This window comes from Pleurodeles waltl, chromosome 6 (genome assembly GCF_031143425.1).
Source record: "Pleurodeles waltl isolate 20211129_DDA chromosome 6, aPleWal1.hap1.20221129, whole genome shotgun sequence".
NCBI classification, from domain to species: domain Eukaryota; kingdom Metazoa; phylum Chordata; class Amphibia; order Caudata; family Salamandridae; genus Pleurodeles; species Pleurodeles waltl.
The window spans coordinates 1,690,538,017-1,690,557,393 of record NC_090445.1 but is presented as its reverse complement, the minus strand read 5'-3'; positions in this window follow the sequence as shown (position 1 = coordinate 1,690,557,393).

The following is a 19,377-nucleotide window of genomic DNA, read 5'->3' as shown; positions in this document are numbered from 1 at the left end:
CATTTAGCTTTCTATTCAAATGATATACAAATGAATGAAAAGAGAGTGATGACAGTATTGGATGGAAGGCTGGTGGCTGGGCAGACCAATATTTGCAGTTAGGCCTGGGGTGAATTTATTTTTGTTATCCACAGACGCTGTAAAATCCATTCCTATTAATCATGCCATTGCGCAAGTCTTGTAGGTCAAATTTGAAGTTTTGCAATAAGGTTGGTAGACCCAAAACATTCATAGAGATTTGGTCAAATAATCAGGGATCTCTAATTGGAAATGGAGGGGGGTTTGTTAGTGTGAAAAGATTTAAAGCAGTGGTTTCAAACCTGTGGTCCGGGGACCACTGGGGGTCCGCAAAGCCTCCTCAGGGGGTCCGTGACTGCTTAGAAAATTAAATAATATTAACAGATTAGGTCCCCAGCTTTCAGTAATGACTCAGTGGGGGATCCCGGATTCCAATAATGATTCTGTGGGGGTCGGCGTGTTCCAGTAATGATAAAGTGGGGGCTCACAAAAGTCAAAATGTTGGGAGCCATTGATTTAAAGCGCTTCATTTTTGTATTTGCTTTTGTTTTTCATGTGAACTAGGTTGCAATCATACACTATTTTTTTTAGTTGAATGTTTAGCTAACTACGTCTTTGTTTTAGGAGGGTGGGGGTTTATTTCAATTAGCTTGATTATTTGTTTAATATTTGTTGTAACATGGAAGCAAAGTAGATGATGTGAGAGTTTACGGAGCAAGTCTGCACCTGGTCTAGTCATAGGCCAAGCAGTAAGACCCAGATTAAGGATTTTTGAGCATGCTTCCTGTGAGAAAGTTCCTCTTCTTGCATGGTCACCCCCATTTGTAGCTGAAAGGTAGTGCTGTTGCTTTGTCTCTGCACACAGGGGCACTGCTAACCACTCTCAATTGCATGTGCTCTTACCCTTAAAGCATGGTAAAACTGGCTAATCGCTTATTGGTGTGTTTATTGTAAACTGTGCAAGAAATACACCAGTGTCAAGGAAATTAAATGTCACATGTGGACTGAAACACACATTTTGTTGTCCACACGGCTGACTAGGCTGACATGGCTTCAGGCCTACACGAGTAGGCTGAGCGCTGCCACTTTCAAACTAGCAGGCACACCTGTCCAAAAAGCTTTTTGATAGGTAATAACTCTACCTCTAATATTATGGAAGTCACCCGTAAACAGTCTTTGTAGCCCACAAGGTAGAATGTTCTATTCAAGGAGTAATATGTAAGAATGTAAAGTTCCATGTTCCTACAGTGTATAAACAAAAAAAGGGCAGGATGCCTCTAACTGGAGGAATTCTTTTTGGATTTTCCACCTACTTCACAGAAATATTTAGATATTGGAAGACAACATTTCACACACAAGTGGTAGTGGCATACTTCAACATCGGTGTCTTTCCCTCCTTCGGATAGGTGAATACCACTGAAGGGGGTCAACCACTGGATGGTAGCGCATTTTCCTGTATTCCTTCTGGACAAGTGTATGGATCCATTTTTCCTAGAAATTACCATGGGTATACCCCAAGGATGTCTTCTTTGTTTTATAGGACTCCAACGTTGTCTTCTTTAATTTACAGGGAGATCATGTCATGGGTCATCAAAGGAGAGAAATGGCTTTGTACTTTGAGTGTTTGTGGCTGTGTTTTCAGTATTGACTGCATTTGTCTGAGACTGTAATGTAAAACACAATAAACAAATTATATTAAAAAAGGATGTGTTTTGAAACGCAATGGTTCATATATCCAGTTACTACTCACAGTTGCCTACACGTTTCAGCTCTCCAAACCAGCCTCTAAGTGTCTTTCATTTTTCATTAGGGCCTATAAACTCCATGCCCAAATGCTTTGGACTCTGAAAAGCATACATAAAAAATCATAGGGCATGGCTACCTTATTGTTTTTGTGTAAAAAAAAAACCTGTGAAGTAGATTCACAAAATAATTGTGCAATTATACATCTCATTGGCATTGTCCCACACCTGTTGGAGATCATTGCAAATTCACATGCACAAACTAGTGTGAATCCCTGTAAAATCTAATAACTCGTGTCCACAGCACACTGTTTATAATATACAACGTGCATACAGTCCTGTGTTCTTGCGGATGGTCACGTGACCTTGTTTGTATAGCATATGTATTCACTCAAAAAGTGCACTCCATGATGGTCTAACTCACCTACTTGGGTTTTGGTTCCAATGTTGTTGCTAGGAGGGCGAGGGCTTTTCCCTGTAGTTAAATTGTAAATTAAATAAAATAAAATGAAATAAAGTAGACATATGTCTTATTCCACTTTCTCATAACAACTCTTATGAAATCCAACTAACATCCTGGTGAGATCCCTGCCCTGATTAACATCTTTTCAGACTTTTTAAGTGTGTCAGTGTGATGAAAGACATGCCCAAGATTCATGCATGGACATTACACACATGTAACTCTGCTAGTTTTATTAACCACCCACTGGACTGAGTTGTTTGTTCTTAATAATTGTGATTTAGTTTCTTGCCCTTTGCAATATCAGAGCCATTCTTGGATCTTAGGAGGCACACAACATACAGGGCCTGATTCTCAAACAGCACTTTGTAGTACGTTTTGTAGTAGTACAAAATGTTAAGTTTAGCTTGCACTTATATGTGAGACGTGCTCCACCCTCACTCTCCGCCCATGTACGTATGTATTTTAGTAGTAAATGTGGAAGGAACACAGGGAAGTGAGTGGACAAAAAGACAGGCTTACTACTAAAGGGGATGAGTTTAGGAAGGAGTAAGAGTGGTTTAGGGATGGTCACAGAGGGATTTAGGGAGGGACGTCGCCCACCCATACCAGAGTAAGACAATTGCATTCCCCTAGTGGTGGAGCCATGTGTACTCACACATTTATAGTAAGTGTGCACTCAGGGTTTGTGAATACCAGAAGTATTAAACTGGCTACAAAGTGCACATTTACTCAATTGTGTAACTAACCACAATACACATGTAAATCATTTAGACAAGCACCTGTGTTTTGGTGTTACTGCACACTGTCTCTAGTGCTATTGTGTGCTGCTAGTAAAACTGATTTAATTAATTGTCCATTCTGAATTCCAAAGTTGCTCTTATAGATTTTCTTGTGGACGAGTTGAGAAAATACACACAAGTAGTTTGTGCAGACATGTCCCCATCTTGCCCTACCATTGAACCTCGTTCCTGGTGGTAACACACTGATTTGCTGGCCATGTATGCTCCTATATTGCTGGCATCGATGGTGGATCAAATTTCCATTGTTTACTCACTTTGTCAAGGGTACAGTGCAGCTTCTCACACCTATTTGGGCTCTTTATGGCCTCAATGGACAATGTGCCCAGCGGTGCAACTCTTACTTGAGGGGCTTCCAGCTCCGGTGTGTGCCCAGGTGTGGCTCATGGCATCCGGCACCTGCCTCTACGACTGTGCAGTCGCTTGAGAGTTGTAGTTTCCCTGTGTGTTAAAGGGACTTTTTTTATAGGATAAATAGTTCAAGGATTGCCACTTGCATTATCTTATTATGCGGATAGATATGTTCCCTTCCTGGGGGGTGAGGAGGGATCTAAGGGACAGATGTAGAAAGAAAAATTTTTGCAACTCGCAAAAGTGCAAAGTCTCAGACACCTTCTGCGACTCGCTATGGGGTCGCAAAGACCCACCTCATGAATATTTATGAGGTGGGTCGCAAATTGCGACCCCATAGCGAGTCCCTGCACTCACAGGGATGGTGGCCTGCTGGAGACAGCAGACCTCCATGTCTGTGACTGCTTTTTTTAATAAAGCAGTTTTTTTTTTTTTTTTGAATTGCAGCCCGTTTTCCATTGGACCACTGCCTGCTCTGAAAAAATATTTTCAGCGACATTCACAAAGGGGAAGGGGTCCCATGGGGACCCCTTCCCGTTTGCGAATGCGTTACCACCCACTTCAAGTGGGTGGTAACTGCGAGTTGGTTTGCGACCGCTTTCGCGGTCGCAAAGCAGCTCAGCATGGCGATGCGGTTGCAAATAGGAAGGGAACACCCTTTCCTATTTGCAAGTCGGAATCACATTTTGCGAGTCAGTACCGACTCGCAAAATGTTACTCTGCGTCGCGATGGCCGTTTTGCATGTCGCAAACAGCGTTTTTCGCAGTTTGCGACATGCAAACCGGTTGCTACATCTGGCCCTAAATGTTAATTTTTTGCGATTCCCACCCACGTAACATAAATGTGGAGGCAATATTCAGACAGCTAGTACCCCTACCTATGGAGTGGTGGTCAGTTGGTGTAGGTAGCCCTCTTTTATCATTCTATACCTGTTTATTCATTAGTGTTTTGCAGTGTTGTTTTGTGCATTCATCCCTGCGAAGTAAAGAAAGTTTTTGCAAAGCCCCTTTAATGCAATGGGAGGCCTGTTTGTGACATTCAGCACATGTTGTAGTTTGAATGGTCATGTTAGTGGGGGGTTATTTTCCCTTCTGGGTTCTATATTTATACAACAAACAGCTTTTAACTGCTGTGAACATTTTTCCAGTAATGTGCCATCCCTTGCAGGATTCTTTAAGGGCCCTTTTGGATTTAATTGACCCCAGACAACACCATCATTCAGGCTCCGTTTGTCAGTTTTTAGGCATTAATTCTAACTTTGTTTTGTTTATAATAGACTAATCTCTGACTCATGTTTTCTGTGTTGCTAAACAGTTTTTCTATTACCATCCATTGTATGCCATTCCCAGAAGGTCCTGATTCCAAAAAGTGCCTGTTAGTTCTGTGTTGTTTTCTAGAACCTTACCGTGCTTCTTTGCTTGTTAATTGGAATCTCTATCTTTCTTTTGCTCATGCCCACATAACGTAGGTTGCAGGGGCAGAAAGGGCTATATGTTACATTGTGTGAATTACAGTTAGTGTGTGATTTCAGAACTCATGGAGTTTTGAGTCCTTTTTACAACTCTTTCACTTTTAAAGTTAGGATGCATACATTACAGTCACCAGAGGGACAGTGTCCAGCCATCTATGGGAGGTACCATGACCATCTAATGTCTGTGTTGCGTCTTCTTTGGTCCCGTATAGACAATCATGTCTCTTATGGTTTTACCTCTCTTGAACGTAAACATTGGTTCATAATACTTCAAGCAGATAGAAGTTGAGATTTTCCAGTGTTTCATGACTATTGTTTTCAAGGTGTTTGAATGGATTCTGTATGTGGATACACAGGTTAACATGTTTAGCTGCAGTTTACCATTCATCTCGTGGGGGCTGTTGTGAGCTAATTTTTTTTGCTTCTTTGATGTATTTTGTGAGAAACTGCTGCTCATTTAATTTTATTGATAGTCTCTCTGCATGGTTCAGGAAGTTTGTCTTCTGCGTGCAATTTCTTCACAATCTTAGAATTTGCCCAAATAGCAGATTCTCCCTCAAGGATCACATGTGAAAATAATGAACCCTCAACAAATTGGTGTGGTCAGTAGGTTTGTAAAACACCTCAAACTTTATGCAGTTCTCTTGGGCATTGGTCTTTAGATATAGAAAGGATGGTTCCTCTCTTCTGGATGACATGGTGAACTGAAGAAGCTCATTGATGTTGTTGACCCAATCGCTGAATCCCGTCAGTTGTTTTTCTTCCCCTTTCCAGATTATCAACATATCATCTATGTACCATTTTCAATGTTTATATTTTCAACCTATGGATTGGTGTCACATAATTTATGCCATAGCTCAAAGTTGTATGCATATAGGCAGGCTATATTGAGCTGAATGAAGGGCCCAAAGCTGTGTCATGTATTTTGAAGAAAGATTAGTCCTTATATTGGAAATAGTTTCTGGTGTGATGTACTCCCATTCAGCATCCCTGAGGAGGGAGTCTAGTACCACAAATGACTTCTTCTGGGGGATACTGGTGTGCAATGCTTCTCGTCTGTCACCTGTCTTGGGTCAAAAATGATTCCCTCCAAAATGTGAAAGATGTCTTATGTGTCCCATAGGTAATTGGCATCATCTTGACTTGTGGACGAAAAACAAAAGTCTGCAAATTTTGACACTGGACGGAACCAATTCCAGACTCAATGGTGGTCATTCTGACCTCGGCGGTAAAAGGCGCCTACCGCCGGTCAGAAATCCTCCATAATCCCGCCCCGGTCGCGGAAACCCGCCACGGTCATTCTGACCCGCAGAAGGCAAACCTCCGAAAATCCGACCGCCACAACAGACCGCCAGACCAGCGGTCGGCGGAAAGGTGGAGGTGACCAAACCTCCACCGCCACGCCAACAGAAATACGCCCATCCCATTACGACCCACGAATCCACGCGGCGGTCATTCAAACGCGGTATTCCATTGGCGGGACACACCGGCGCGGTCAGAATACCCACCAACGAACAAAACTCACCCACATTGGACGATTTGAATCCCACACACCTGATACACATACACACACCACTCCCACACACACAATACAATATAAAACACCCACCCACATCACCCACAAACCCCTACGCTTACAAAATCGTAAAGAAGGCAAGAGCGAGACACCAGCATCCAAAACATAACAGCCACAGCCACTCAACACCATCACCCACACACTATCCACACACAAAACAACACACACCACCACACTCAACTCACTTAAATACACATACTCCACCCCACACATCATACACACCACCCCATGGCACCCCAAAGACAACCCCGCTTCACAGACGAAGAACTCAGGGTTATGGTGGAGGAAATCGTTCGTGTAGAGCCCCAGCTGTTCGGCACACAGGTCCAATACACCAGCATTGCCCGGAGGACGGAGCTATGGCAGAGGATTGTCGACAGGGTGAACGCAGTGGGACAGCACCCCAGAAATCGGGAAGACATCAGGAAGCGATGGAACGACCTACGGGGGAAGGTGCGTTCCATGGTATCCAGGCACAACATCGCCATGCAGAAGACTGGCGGAGGACCCCCACCTCAACCCCCACAATTCACATCATGGGAGGAGGAAGTCTTGAACATCCTGCATCCTGACGGCCTCGCAGGAGTCGGCGGAGGAATGGATACTGGTAAGTTGAAGCTTCAATACTGCTTCCCCCCCACCTGCATGCCAAATCAGACCCCAAACCTCACCCCCATCCTCGAACCCCACCCTCACCCCCATCGTCACCCCCACCCTCACCCCCACCACCATCCTCACCCCCACCCTCACCCCCACCACCATCCTCACCCCCACCCCCAGCACACCTATTCCCCGCCAATGTCTCACCATCACAACCCACACATCCCAAAACCTAGGCCTGCATGCGTCCACTAAGCATGGACACCCATCACCAAAGCATGCCCAATGCATATACACATCCCCCCCACAAGCCACCCTCACCAAAGCCCCCACACACGAATGCCAGCACTTGGGGACACGGGAACCCACAGATACACCCATATGCCACACATTGAAACTATAACCATACCTCTATACCCCTGCAGGACCCGACCGTCAACACACCGCGGCGGAGGGGCCAGAATTATCCACACCCCCCACCCAAGAGGCCGTCAGCGATGACAGCAGCTCTGTCGATCTGGACACCGATGACCAGCCCGGACCATCGGGGACCTCTGGACAGTCGGTTCCCCTCACACAGGCACAGGCCACTATAGACCCTAACCCCTCTGGGAACACCAGCACAGCTCCCACCCAGCGGGCCCATGCCTCTGTCTCCAGGGCGCGTCAATCTGCGGTGTGTCTACCACTACAGGGCACCCAGGATAACCCACCACCCCAACAACAACAGGGACCTGGGGGCAGTGGTAGTGGGCACACCGGCCAGGGGGCAGAGGCCCAGGGAAACAGGGCAACTCGGCGGGCAGCTGTGCGACAGGGGGGGGAGGAGAGGCCCAGGGAACCCACTCTCCACGAGGTCCTCACCACCATCATGGGAGCATACAACCGCTCCCAGGAGACGATGGCGACGGTACTGGCCCGGTTCCAGGAGATCCAGGTGCTGCAGGAGGAACACTATCGGGGGTACAGGGAGGACATCCGAGCCATCAACACCACCCTGGTTACCATGGTAGGGCTGCTGCAGGACCTCGTAAACAGCAGGGCGGACACTGAACAACACCCAAGGGCCCCTGCCACTAGCCGGGACCAAGAACAGCCATCCACCTCCGCTGGCGCTAGTGGACAGGAGGCCCCCGCACAGCAGCAGCCCACCAGACCCCCACCTCCTGCAGGAGAAGAACCACCCCGCAAGAGGGCCCTGAGATCTCGCAAGACAGAGTAGGATGTCAAGACCCCCGCCAGCAATGGATACCACCTGATGTCATCCCACTGTCCACATTGTCACCCTGTCCATCCTCGAACTGCCCATGCTCCATCTCTCCACAGGCCTCTGGACAATGCACCTGTGTGACTGTTACTCTGGACTCTGCCATGGACATTCCTTCACCATAGCCCCCACCCACTTGAAACCACCCATCCCATTTTGAGCACTTCAATAAACACCTATTTTGCACCAAAATATCAGGAGTCTGGCTGTGATTTCAATAGATTGTAATTGACATGACAGTGCAAATATGTCCTTGTACATGGTGAAGTCAACAAACAGCTGCCACAAAGCTGTAGTCCATGGGGAAACGAAGCACAGGACTCGTAGTGGGGACCCCAGATCTGAAATAGGGAGGGAAAAGCCAAAACTCAGTCATCATACACTGGGGCAAATAGACCATCCTCCTGCAGGAAAGGCACCTGGCGGCGCAAAGCCAGGTTGTGAAGCATGCAGCAGGCCACGATGATGTGACACACCTTCTTAGGTGAGTACATTAGGGATCCACCGGTCATATGCAGGCAGCGAAACCTGGCCTTTAGGAGGCCAAAGGTGCGTTCGATCACCCTCCTAGTACGCCCATGGGCCTCATTGTACCGTTCCTCTGCCCTGGTCCGGGGATTCCTTACTGGGGTCAGTAGCCACGACAGGTTGGGGTACCCAGAGTCCCCCACTAGCCATACACGGTGTCTCTGTAGCTGTTCCATCACGTAAGGGATGCTGCTATTCCTGAGGATGTAGGCGTCATGCACTGACCCTGGGAATTTGGCATTTACATGCGAGATGTACTGGTCAGCCAAACACACCACCTGGATGTTCATTGAATGGTAACTTTTTCTGTTCCTGTACACCTGCTCCCTGTCTCTTGGGGGAACCAAAGCCACATGGGTCCCATCAATGGCACCAATTACGTTGGGAATATGTCCCTTCACTGTAGCCAGTTCGCCCACCTCAGGGAAAATGATGTAGTTCCTCACGGATTTCATCAGGGCAGACAACACTCTGGATAACACCTTTGAAAACATGGGCTGAGACATCCCAGAAGCAATTCCCACGGTTGTCTGAAATGACCCACTTGCCAAGAAATGGAGTACTGACATGACCTGCACCAGAGGGGGAATCCCTGTGGGTTGGCGGATGGGGGACATCAGGTCGGGCTCCAGCCGGGCACACAGTTCATGGATAGTGGCACGGTTAAGACGGTAGGTCAGGATAATGTGGCGTTCTTCCATTGTCGACAGGTCCACCAGCGGTCGGTACACGGGACGATTCATCCGTCTCCTCGCCCAACCCAGCGGACGGTGCCTAGGAAGGACAACATGGAGCACACAGTCAGGCAACCCACAGGTACGTACTCACAGCTAGCACAGTATACGATTCTCTATGCAGTGAATGGCGTGTATGAGTGGCTATGCAAGGCCTAGGCCTGTGTGACGCAGTTGAAATTGAGCCATGTGGGCCCTGGAAATGGCGGCTGCCTGACCTGTGAAGTGTGACAATGGGATGTGAGGTCAATGCGCTGGCGTGGCACACCGCGGCGGGCGGCGGGCCAAGACCGCGGCGCGAAGCCGCATTGGTTAACATTGAAGCCTATGGGTTTCAGGAGCCAATGGCGAAGGGCGCCGGCGGTGGCGGGACGCACCGCCGCGGTACGCACCGCCGCGGACGTGACCGCCATTTTCTATCTACTTATCCACTTGCGACTTGAACTTTCACAGGAGAGGACCTATACTGCAAGTGTTGCTGTGACCTCGGTCTGGAAGGGACAATGGCTGCTGCGACTGGGGAAAGGGCCCCTGCCTTCACTGGAGAGGAGTTGGAGAAACTTGTGGATGGGGTCCTCCCCCAGTATGCGCTACTCTACGGTCCTCCAGACCAACAAGTGAGTTTAATTCTATCTGGATTTGGGGCCACTGGCTGGCTTGGGGGCCTGGCGGGGATGGGGGGCATGTTGGGGCTGGCGGGGGGCCTGGCGGGGGGCCTGGCGGGGATGGTGGGCATGTTGGGGCTGGCGGGGGGCCTGGCGGGGGGCCTGGCAGGGATGGGGGGCATGTTGGGCATGGCGGGGGGCATGGCGGGGGGCCTGGCGGGGATGGGGGGCATGTTGGGCATGGCGGGGGGCCTGGCGGGGATGGGGGGCATGTTGGGCATGGCGGGGGGCCTGGCGGGGATGGGGGGCATGTTGGGCATGGCGGGGGGCCTGGCGGGGATGGGGGGCATGTTGGGCATGGCGGGGGGCATGGCGGGGGGCCTGGCGGGGATGGGGTGCATGTTGGGGCTGGCGGGGGGCCTGGCGGGGATGGGGTGCATGTTGGGCATGGCGGGGGGCCTGGCGGGGGGCCTGGCGGGGATGGGGGGCATGTTGGGCATGGCGGGGGGCCTGGCGGGGGGCCTGGCGGGGATGGGGTGCATGTTGGGGCTGGCGGGGGGCCTGGCGGGGATGGGGTGCATGTTGGGCATGGCGGGGGGCCTGGCGGGGGGCCTGGCGGGGATGGGGGGCATGTTGGGCATGGCGGGGGGCCTGGCGGGGGGCCTGGTGGGGATGGGGGGCATGTTGGGCATGGCGGGGGGCCTGGCGGGGATGGGGGGCATGTTGGGCATGGCGGGGGGCCTGGCGGGGGGCCTGGCGGGGATGGGGGGCGTTGGGCCACTGGAAAGGAAAATGCTGAGTAACTTGAACGTGGTATTTCTCCCTCCCTGTACGTGTCACATAGGTCCGCGCCCATGAGAAGATCGGGATTTGGCGTGCCATCGCCAAGGAAGTCCGGGGCCTGGGGTCCACCATCGACGGGGCACCCACTGCCGCAAGAGGTGGGAGGACATCCGCCGCGGGACCAAGAAGACCGCCGAGTCTCTGCTGGGGATGGCCTCCCAACGTAGGCGGGGTGCCTGCCGTCAACTGAGCCCCCTGATGTTCCGGATCCTGGCGGTGGCCTACCCTGATTTGGATGGGCGCGTGAGGGCAGCACAGCAGACACAAGGGGGTGAGTACAAGCATCATCTACTCTGTTGTCGTGCAGTGGAGGTGTCTGGGTGGGGGAGGAGGGCTGGGGGTCCCCCTAGGCCAGGGCGATATCTGTAGGCTGGGCACCCCCGTAAGCCCCTGTGTCCCCAGCCACCACCCTCAGTAGTGTGTCAGTACAGCCATCCCTGGGCCGTGTCATCCATGGGTGCAGTTGACAACTCTAGGCGTGTAGGGCATGTTCCACGGAATGCGTAGCGGACCCCAAGTGCGCAACTTAGTGCAGGGGGCATCTGTGTCTGTCATGTCCGCTAACTGTACCGGAGATCCATGTACTCAATATCCCTTTATTTCTCTCTCCCCCCCCCCTTTTTGTTTGTCTTTCTGTGCTTGTGTGCATCAGCATCATCAGGCGGAGGAGAAGTGGCATCGGGGCAGGAGGGAGCTGCATCTCACATGGCCCAGGAGGGCCATGCCACAGAGTCAGACTGGACCAGTGAGACGGAGGGCGAGGGGAGCTCCACGACGGGGACGACTGGAGCCTGCAGCGACACGGACACGTCCTCGGAAGGGGGCTCCCTTGCGGGGGTGGCACCATCCGTGCCCCCCGCCATTACAGGTACAGCCGCCACCCAGCGCACCATCTCCGCCCTCCCAGCAGCCCCTCCGCGTTCGCCCCGTGCCCGCTCTGCCAGGAAGCCGGGCATCTCCTTCGCCCCAGGCACCTCAGGCCCTGCCCCTGTTACCCCCGCTGCCCTCAGTGAGGAGGTCATTGACCTCCTCCGAACGCTCATTGTTGGGCAGACTACCCTTTTGAATGCCATCCAGGGGGTGGAGAGGGAGGTTCATCGCAGCAATGCGTACCTGGAGGGCATTCATTCGGGTCAGGCTGCCCATCAGCGATCGTTCCAGGCTCTGGCCTCAGCACTGACGGCAGCCATTGTCCCTGTCTCCTGCCTGCCTCTACTAACTCCCTCCTCCCAGTCTCCTGTTCCTCTGCCTGTCCCACCCACACCATCAGACCAGCCTGCACACACCTCAACACCCAAGAGAAGCTCATCCAAACATAAGCACCACAGATCACCCAGACATTCACACACGCAACATTCCGATGCAGACATGCCAACAGTCACTACCACCTCTGTGACCCCCACCTCCTCGTCTCCCTCCTCCCTCCCTGTGACGTCTACACTCACACCTCCATTCACCTCACCATCAGCCAGTGTTTCCATCACCAGCACACCCTCCACTCCAGTCCGCACACGTGCAGTCACCACCCCCACTGCCATTTACACGTCCCCTGTGTCCTCTCCCACTGTGTCTGTCACCCCCTCTTCCACACCACACAAACGCAGCCACCCACCCACCCAACAGCCATCCACCTCACGACAGCCTATCCCTCCTGCACCTGCACCCAAAGACAGCAAAAGGGACTCACCTACAACCACATCCTCTCCCTCCACTCCCATTCCCACTGTACCTACCACTCTCCATTGTCCCAAGAAGCTCTTCCTCGCCACTACTAACTTCTTTCCTGACCCTGAGCCCCCCCCTCCTTCTCGTCGGGGTAAGAAGAGCACCTCAGCCACCACCAGCCCTGCAGCCCCCTTGACAAGGGTGCAGGGGTATTGGAGCCCGCCAGCCCGCATGTCTGGATCTTCGCCCAGCAGCAAGGGGACAGCCAGCCCACCCCCTGGGAAGAGGAGCAGAAGGCGGAAGGGGCGCCGCAGGAGCCCGCCTTCTACATCCCCCCCGGACACCACCCAGAGACAGTCACCAGCCACAGCTCCAAAGGGAGGCAAGGGCCACAGGCCGACGACTAAGGAGGGCAAGGGCAGCAAGTTGGAGAGGTCAGGCAGCAGGCCTGCTGCCCAGGAGGAGCCCACAACCCCCATAGCCGCTGCCCCGGGAGGAACCGGCACAGCTGCCCCGGGAGAGCCCACCACCCCCATAGCCGCTGCCCAGGGAGGACCCAGCCCAGCTGGCCAGGAGGGCCCCACCACCCACAGCCCAGGTGGGCAGTGAAGGAGCACCATCCCCGCTGCCCAGGAGGGCACCACCAGGCAATTAGCAGTTGGCCATAGACCGTCCGCCGTCTCAAGAACCGCTGAACTGGGCCCCGCCGTCTTAAGAACCGCTGAACTGGGCCCCGCCGTCTCAAGAACCGCTGAACTGGGCCCCGCCGTCTCAAGAACCGCTGAACTGGGCCCTTCAAGGCAAGAACCGCTGAACTGGGCCCTTCAAGGCAAGAACCGCTGAACTGGGCCCCGCCGTCTCAAGAACCGCTGAACTGGGCCCCGCCGTCTCCAGAACCGCTGAACTGGGCCCTTCAAGGCAAGAACCGCTGAACTGGGCCCCGCCGTCTCAAGAACCGCTGAACTGGGCCCCGCCGTCTCCAGAACCGCTGAACTGGGCCCCGCCGTCTCAAGAACCGCTGAACTGGGCCCCGCCGTCTCAAGAACCGCTGAACTGGGCCCTTCAAGGCAAGAACCGCTGAACTGGGCCCTTCAAGGCAAGAACCGCTGAACTGGGCCCCGCCGTCTCAAGAACCGCTGAACTGGGCCCCGCCGTCTCCAGAACCGCTGAACTGGGCCCTTCAAGGCAAGAACCGCTGAACTGGGCCCTTCAAGGCAAGAACCGCTGAACTGGGCCCCGCCGTCTCAAGAACCGCTGAACTGGGCCCCGCCGTCTCCAGAACCGCTGAACTGGGCCCTTCAAGGCAAGAACCGCTGAACTGGGCCCCGCCGTCTCAAGAACCGCTGAACTGGGCCCCGCCGTCTCAAGAACCGCTGAACTGGGCCCTTCAAGGCAAGAACCGCTGAACTGGGCCCTTCAAGGCAAGAACCGCTGAACTGGGCCCCGCGGTCTCAAGAACCGCTGAACTGGGCCCCGCCGTCTCCAGAACCGCTGAACTGGGCCCTTCAAGGCAAGAACCGCTGAACTGGGCCCTTCAAGGCAAGAACCGCTGAACTGGGCCCCGCCGTCTCAAGAACCGCTGAACTGGGCCCCGCCGTCTCAAGAACCGCTGAACTGGGCCCCGCCGTCTCCAGAACCGCTGAACTGGGCCCCGCCGTCTCAAGAACCGCTGAACTGGGCCCTTCAAGGCAAGAACCGCTGAACTGGGCCCCGCCGTCTCCAGAACCGCTGAACTGGGCCCCGCCGTCTCAAGAACCGCTGAACTGGGCCCTTCAAGGCAAGAACCGCTGAACTGGGCCCCGCCGTCTCAAGAACCGCTGAACTGGGCCCTTCAAGGCAAGAACCGCTGAACTGGGCCCTTCAAGGCAAGAACCGCTGAACTGGGCCCCGCCGTCTCAAGAACCGCTGAACTGGGCCCCGCCGTCTCCAGAACCGCTGAACTGGGCCCCGCCGTCTCAAGAACCGCTGAACTGGGCCCTTCAGGGCAAGAACCGCTGGCCCTTTGGCAGACGTGGCAGGGCAGGATCTATCTCGGGCAGGGCTGCAGGATGTCCTCTGGCCAACTTGCCTCCTCCAGTGGCAGTGGGGTCTGTTATGGACTGTATGGACTGTGGCTTTGCTCTCCCCAGGATGGCCCAGTGGGCAGGCCACCCACTGTATGGACTGTATGGACTGTGGCTTTGCTCTCCCCAGGATGGCCCAGTGGGCAGGCCACCCACTGTATGGACTGTATGGACTGTGGCTTTGCTCTCCCCAGGATGGCCCAGTGGGCAGGCCACCCACTGTATGGACTGTATGGACTGTGGCTTTGCTCTCCCCAGGATGGCCCAGTGGTCATGGAGTCCCCTCGTGGATCTGGCGTCGTGTACTCAAGTGGCTGAGGTGCCCCCCCTTCCCTTCCCCCTGAGGTGCCTGTCCTATTTTCTTTCTGATGCCCCTGCAGTGTTCTCTCCGTGGAGTTCTTGTCGTGGGACTGGGCCTTGCCCCTTTGCACAGGACCCCTGTGATCCACGGACAGTGGTTGGACTACATTTAGTAGCTGTATATATTTTGTACATAGTTTATTTATTTATTTGGATTACTGGTGTCCATATTTCAATATATCTGGCCGTTTATGATCTCTTCTTTTGGTCTTTGCATTATTTCGGAGGGGGGTGGTTTGTGGGTTGTGACAGTGATCTGTGGGAATGCATTGATGTGTGTGTTGTAGTGGGTGTGGGTGGGTGGGTGTGTGCCGGTAATCTTTTCCCTCCCCTGTGTCGTAGGTGCAGTACTCACCGATGTCTTCCGCGCCGCCGGGCGTGCTCCTGGTATATGAGGAGGAATAGGAGTGCGGGGATGACCTGTAACTCTGGCTCCATACTGCCGGAATCTCGCGTGGAGTGCGTAGAGGTGAGCGTTTTCCCGTTCGTAGTCTGTTTCCGCCGTGTTCTTATCGGCGGTGCTCCCGCCCCGGAAAAGGTGGCAGATTGGTGGGTCGTAATAGGGTGGGCGGTACTTTGTCTGCCGCCGGGCTGTTGGCGGGAACCGCCGCGCTGTTTGTTTGTACCGCTGTGGCGGTCGGAGTGTTAAGTTGGCGGGCTGTGTTGGCGGTTCCCGCCAGGGTCAGAATGCCATTTTTAATACCGCCGGTCTGTTCGCGGTCCGACCGCCGCCTCTCCGCCGACCGCCAAGGTCAGAATGAGGGCCAATATGTCTTCCAGGAGAGGGCGTTTTTCCATTGTGCACCTTAGATAAAATATAGAAATATGTTATGCATATCTGTTTCTCACATAGGAATTGAGATTCCTGTTTGGTTATGCAGTCATGCTCTTTTGCTACGCTTACCATGTAGGTAATGTTTTCAACATCACCAGTGGGTTTCTGTGTATCCTTTTCTGGGTTCATTTAGGATTCTCAAGCATTCATTTATATACATTTCTTTTAGCTATATTTCCATACTTTCCTCTTTGTCTACTGGTTTTATCACTACTGTGCCTAGGCTAGCAAGTTCCTCCAATGTCTGTTGTTCCTTTCTTCTCAGGTTATAATAGAAATGTATGTTATTCTCCTTAAGGTCAACAATCTCATTGGTCATAGCTTGCTCAAAGGCTACCACTTCTGGAGGCATAAGGGTGTGTTGAAAGTACACCTGTTCCATAAGCTGGTATTCTGTACCGGACTGTTACCAACATTCTCTTTTCTGGCAAAGAAAGTTCTTAGTCGTATCTCAAAAAAAAGTCAACCAACTCTAATCGGAGTTGGAAAAAGTCTGGTTTAGTGGTTGGGACATATCGTAGACCTTTCCTATGTACAGGCATTTGGGTATCTGTTAGGGCAAGATCGCTGAAGTTGATGACTGGGCTCACAATTTGCTTGTGTTTGGTTACTGTTGAGAATTCCTGGCCAATGCTTGGACTGGTTCCTCTCACTGCATCCTATGGTCTTTGTTTTTTCCTCTTCCTCTCCCCTTTCCTCTTCCTGGAAAAGGCCTTATGTTAGGGAACAGGGAAAATCTAAAGGGGGTAACTTTTGTCCAAAAGTATTGTACGGGCTCTGTCCGAATATCAGTTGTGGATACTCATCGTGCCTGAATCACCTACCTTACAGAGTGGAAGACAGCTATGATGAAACATGCCATTACCACTTGTGGGTGAGGTGTCTTCTCTTAATATCTAAATATTTCTGTGAAGTAGGAGGCAGGTCCAAAAATAAGGACTCCACCCAGTTCGAACCCTTGTGCCCCTTTGTGTTTATAGGTTACTGACAGGGAGACAGTACAATGGCTGACAAATTCTCTCTCACTCTTTTTTGGTATGTTTCTACCATGACTTGTCTCCAAAAGCTATTTTCACCCTAAAGGGCTGTTCCTATGAGCAAAACAACAGTGCAATTAAAATGCTATAGTTTTGCAACTTTGGTTTGGAAAAGCTGCAGAATCCAGTCAGATTTATTTAAAATCCACTTCACTTGCAAGGTTGGACTTTTGATAAATATACAGGAAAATGGCTTTTATAAAGTTCTACTTCCCCTGTATGAAGCTGCAGGAGGCCAATTATCCCTGCATCTGCCTTCTTTGTGCTTTCCCCTTTGTTGTGGTGTGAAAACTGCTCCCATCACAGGCACAATGGTTTGGGTCTTTTAGCTGAAAGTCCTGGGTGTGAGGTATGTGACTCATTTTCTGTCAGGAAAGACAAATGGGGAGGGTTCAGAAACATAATTAATTTGAAGAGGACGAGGGTGAAGTTTGCCAATTTATAGCTAAATGTAGATTCGGACCTGGAAAGAGGGTCCTTTTGATTCTAAAGCACACTGTAGCTTCTTAGGCTTCATCCAAATAGGAGAAGAAGCTGGTACCAAAGAAGGCTGGTATGGTTGCAGAGGAGGGGGGCGCTTATTTCCCTAGACACACCCCTAGGTGGGTCACAAGCTTCCTTTAGTGGAAGAAAGATTCTTTGATCTTGATTTATCCTCTGAATAGTGGGAAGATCTAACCTTGGGAACTTTTCACCCATTGGTCATGAATCATGATGTGTCCTGAAGTCAACCCCCTCCACAAGTTAGTGCTTTCTTCGAAAGTGGCATCTTCTGCCCAGTTCCCAGTGAATAGACTAATACAGAAACTTCTGTCTATGACCTGTGATCGGAAGGGCTGGACCTGCTCCCACTTCCACCCAGGACTGAGAAGTGGGCTTTCAGGGTCAATTACCTGATCTCCTGTGTTGCAACATCAACACCAAAAGCTACAAGAGGTCTTTGTCAGGGTCTACTTGATGACTAGTTACAACTGGACCCTGACTGCACCCTGCTGTTATTGTCTGCTGGAGTTAGTACTGGCCCCTTTGTGCTGTCTCCAAGGTCCCAGGAGTCTTAGAAGAGTCCAAGAGGAACTGTTCCAAATAGAAGAAATGGTTAGGACATAGACATTTTTTAGCCTCCAGTGGACTGGGAATTACTAACAAATGGTATCCTCTAAAGGTGTGACCTCAGGAAGCAAGAAAATTCAGTTGTCATGATCTGGGAGTTTTGGTGTTTGAAAGAAGAATTCAGTGGACCCTCACGGCTAAGGTATAAGGCTTCAGTGTGACCTGCCCAGGTAAAGCTACACGGCTTGTCTTTCTGGACATTTTAGGGCTCTAAAAACAAGACTAAGTGGCTGATTTAGAAATTGGTGGGTGTCCCGCCAGTCCATCAGGGTGACAGAAGACATTATGGGGGTCATTCTGAGTTTGGCTGGTGGCGGTTGCCGCCAGCCAAACGGGAAACGCCACTTGGCCGCTCCGCGGTCAAAAGACCGCGGAGGCCATTCTGGCTTTCCCGCTGGGTTGGCGGGCGCCCGCCAAAGGAGCGCCCGCCGGCCCAGCGGGAACGGCCCTGCAACATTGAAGCTGGCTCCGAATGGAGCCGGCGGTGTTGCAGGGGTGCGACGGGTGCAGTTGCACCCGTCGCGATTTTCACTGTCTGCAATGCAGACAGTGAAAATCTCTCTGGGGCCCTGTTAGGGGGCCCCTGCACTGCCCATGCCAGTCTCAAGCCATCTGAAAGTATTCTTCATCCTTATGGCCTGTGAGCACAGCAGGCTCAGCTGTCATAGAGAGTCTGAGGGGAATCAGCCAGACCCACTTCACCACACTACAGCAGAGTACGATCACTGGCACCTGCCTGAGTAGTGATGAACCGGAGCCCTTCATCCTTGCCCTCTGATTGCGCTTCTCAGCATGTTGGTCCCATTTTCACTGCTGCAGAGCCAGTGGCAGTGGCCGAGGGTCAATGCAGGGCCAGCATCACCTACAAGGAGACCTTGGATGGATGAACAGAAGTCAAGCTGAATCACTAGGGGGTAGTGAGATGCTCAGTTGTGGAGTCGGCCAGCTTGTTTCCCCCCCACCAACCATCACAGAGGAACCTAGGTGTGCAAATGCTTTTATGAATCATGCGCTCTTTTTTATGTTTTGAGCATTTGTGATTTATATTTACAATTCACTAACCAAATTGTGCTCAACTCTTTGCTGATCTGCTGGGTGTTTGGACAGCAAAATTATTAAGACACAAACAGACTTATTCTACTGACACCAAAATGGAAGTCTGAAGTGCAGAAACTTCAATCAACAACCAGAGAACGCTGAAAGAGTGACCTCAAATTCAATAATAAGGAAGTCAAAAAGTTTTTGTGTCCTTTCAGAAAGAGGCATCGTTTGAGGGAACACTTCTACCCAAACTTTCCACAGCTTCAATAA